The sequence below is a fragment of the Cervus canadensis genome, chromosome 9, assembly GCF_019320065.1.
Source record: "Cervus canadensis isolate Bull #8, Minnesota chromosome 9, ASM1932006v1, whole genome shotgun sequence".
In the NCBI taxonomy this organism is placed as follows: domain Eukaryota; kingdom Metazoa; phylum Chordata; class Mammalia; order Artiodactyla; family Cervidae; genus Cervus; species Cervus canadensis.
The window spans coordinates 42,785,192-42,789,166 of NC_057394.1; positions in this window are offsets into that span (position 1 = coordinate 42,785,192).

The following is a 3,975-nucleotide window of genomic DNA, read 5'->3' on the forward strand; positions in this document are numbered from 1 at the left end:
TTGTCATCTTGTTGTTTCGTAAAGATCATCTTTAAAAGGAGTAACAAGCTTGATATTCCTGTTACAATTGAGATACTGGCATTTAAGAAGGTACTTAAACGTTTTCAGTTTGTTAAAATGTGTGTGTTAATCGCTCAGTCATGTTTGACTCTTTTCGATGTTATGGGCTGTAGCCTGCCAGGCTTCTCTGTACATAGACTTCTCCAGGCAAGACTACTAGAGTGGATTGACATATCCTTCTCCAGGAGATCTTCCTGACCCAAGGGTCGAACCTGGGTATCCTGCATTGCAGGCAGATTCAGCTTGAGCCACCAGGGAAGCCAGTCAGTGGTAAAATGTTTACTTGGAACTCTGGTAATCCTTTCAGATCCCTAATTTTTTTTTTTTTTTTTTAAGTATAGTAATAGCCTGGGGGAAAATTGAAGCTTCAATGCCTGCCAACATTATAGCTGCATTTCAGTTTAAAGAAAAACCCTCCCCGTTATATCTCCCAGTGTTCAATATTTACCTAAAACTAAGTGGAAAAAAATTAGTTTTTGAAGGTGTTCAAGGCACATTTTCCTAAGAGATGGCACCTTGGCATATTGAATATTTTAAGCTGAAGAAGTTTGAGAAAAGAGCTGAAAGAGGAAAGTTGCTCTCTTCTAGCCCCTCACCCATCTTTCCTGAAACAGGTTAGGAAATCTTCAAGTGAGGGGTGCTTTTCCCATACCCAGAAGAAAGAAGCATCCTTATCTCTGAACACAAATGAAGGCCCAGAACAGTCTTAACACACAGGCCTTGATAAGTTTCCCCCAGTTTATTACAATTACCTTACACTCCTTACCTTCTTATTCTTCCACAACTGTCTACTCATCATCAAACCTAGCCTAAAAGTATGTATGTATGTTTCTTTGGGTCTTCATTTCTTTCTAAGACCTCCTGTGTCACATAAAACTTAAATCAATTTGCATGTTTTTCCCCTGTTAATGTCTTTGTCAGTTTAAGTTTCAGATCTAGCCAGGGACCCTAAGAGCTGAAAGATATCTCACTCCCCTGCATTTTCATTTCTGGATCCTTCAAATGTCTTTCTTGTTATTGTTGCTTTAAAAAACAATTTGTTCTCTTCCTTTTTTTTTTTTTTCTATTCTAGCATATGCTTCTTTGTTTGAAAGCCATGTAAAATAGATTCAAGCACTCCTATCTGTGAAATGGGGTATTTACCTCATTAATATATTGTTTCTCCATTCATATAATTTAATATAGTACCTGGAACAGAGAACATAATAAAGAATAGTCTTTAACTGTATTAGATTAATCCAGTCAGCACAATAAATATATTGTTTAATTTTTAATTAAATTTGATTCCATTTTAATCCTAAAAATATCTCAGCTACACATCACTGCTGTGTTAATGTCTATTTTGTTTATAGAAGAGCATCACTGTTCTGTTTGAGAATTCAAATTTAATTATGTTTATACATTTTTCTAAGTTAAATATTATTTACCCTCAAGAATTACATTCTTTCCATATATTATTGGAAAAGACATCTAGTTCCCTCTAATAGCAGAGCCATGGTTTATCTTCAAGTGGCAGCAGGTAATAATAAACCTGTTTCTTTCTCTCTCTATTTTTCCTGCATTGTTCATGATCAGCAGTAAAAAGAGAGGCTGCAGGACTCATTAGGTTGTACACTTGATAAATTTTATAAAGCAACCCTCAATAGGAAATAAGAAAGAAGAAAAAATGAGCAATAAATAAAGCAACAAAATTGAAATGAATTGCACATTTCTTGAAAAATCAGGAAGACAAGGAAGAAGAAAATTTTGTTTCTTGTGGAGCATGCAACATTTGCTTTTCTTTTTTCTATTGTAAAGGTTATTGGGGGAAAATATTTTTGTAGAAAAATAGTAATCATCATCAAGTTTTATTCACCTTTTTGCTGAACACAAAAGTGTTTTGTGACACAAAAGTGTCACACCAAAAATTAATAAATTTACTATATCCCCACTGAAACTTCTTCCTATGTTACATCCCAGGGACAGTGAAGTTTGGAAACAGCAAATTTCCTTCTCTCTTTAAGGCAATGCCAAAGAATGCTCAATCTACCTCACAATTGCACTCAGCTCACATGCTAGCAAAGTAAAGCTCAAAATTCTCCAAGCCAGGCTGCAACAGTACATGAACTGTGAACTTCCAGATGGTCAAACTGGATTTTGAAAAGACAGAGGAACTAGAAATCAAATTCCCAACATTTATTGGATTATTGGAAAAGCAAGAGAGTTTCAGAAAAACATCTATTTCTGGTTTATTGACTATGTCAAAGCCTTTGAATGTGTGGATCACAACAAACTGGAAAATTCTGAAAGAGATGGGAATACCAGACCAGCTGACCTGCCTCTTGAGAAATTTGTATGCAGGTCAGGAAGCAACACTTAGAACTGGACATGGAACAACAGACTGGTTCCATATAGGAAAGATCTACATCAAGGCTGTATATTGTCACCCTACTTATTTAACTTATGTGCAGACTACATCATGAGAAACGCTCAGTTGGATGAAGCACAAGCTGGAATCAAGTTTGCCAGGAGAAATAACAATAACCTCAGATATGCAGATGACACCACCCTTATGGCAGAAAGCGAAGAAGAACTAAAGAGCCTCTTGAACAAATTGAAAGGGGAGATTGAAATAGTTGGCTTAAAACTCAACATTCAGCAAACTAAGATCAGGGCATCTGGTCCCATCACTTCATGGCAAATAGATGGGGCAACAATGGAAACAGTGACAGACTTTATTTATTTTTTGGAGGGGGGGCTCCAAAATCACTGCAGATGATGACTGCAGCCATGAAATTTAAAAATACTTACTCCTTGGAAGAAAAGCTATGACAAACCTAAACAGCATATTAAAAAGCAGAGACATTACTTTGCCAACAAAGGTCCATCTAGTCAAGCTTTGGTTTTTCCAGTAGTCATGTGTGGATGTGAGATTTGAACTATAAAGAAAGCTGAGCACTGAACAATTGATGCTTTTGAACTGTGGTGTTGGAGAAGAGTCTTGAGAGTCTCTTGGACTTCAAGGAGATCCAACCAGTCAATCCTAAAGGAAATCAGTCCTGAATATTCATTGGATGGACTGATGCTGAAACTGAAACTCCCAAGATTTTGGCCACCTGATGCGAAGAACTGAGTCGTTAGAAAAGACCCTGATGCTGGGAAAGATTGAAGGCTGGAGGAAAAGGGGATGACAGAAGATGAGATGGTTGGATGGCATCACCAATCCAATGGACATGAGTTTGGGTGAACTCAGGAGTTGGTGATCGACAGGGAGGCCTGGCGTGCTACCGTTCAGGGGGTGACAAAGAGTCGGACACGACTGAACAACTGAACTGAACTGAACTCTTCTTTTTCTCCCTCCCACTTCCCATTCTTCTCTTCCCACATCTTCCTCTCTATTCTTCAGCAACGGCATTCAACTCATTTTAGGAAAATGTTTTACCTTTAACTCCAAACATTTGGGTTCTTCCAGAACCATCATTTGCATCATCTTTTTCTTGGCCAATTCAATTCATTCAGCTGTAGATTTTTCTCCATAGTTGGGTCTCTCATTATATGCTCATATCCTGAACTTTGTGATCCTAGGACCATGCTTTCCACTTAAAGATATTCTTACCATCTCTTTTAGAGTCTCAAGACTCACACTGAAGCTTAGCAGTCTTCCATGTCTGTGTTTTGGAACATATTTGAATCAATAAGTATAAATATATAAATATATATAAATAAAGTGAGTTCCTGATTATCTTTTAAAGCCATTAGATACTGAGAACTGACACAGAATGATTTCATATCTGTTTAACAATTCTAATTCTCTCTCCAAATGAAACATTTACTTTATCAGGTATTCACTCATAAATGGAAATAATGATCACGCATCCATACATACTACATTTTGCCTAAGCAGTCTCAAATTATCTGTAATAAGGATCCTTTTTA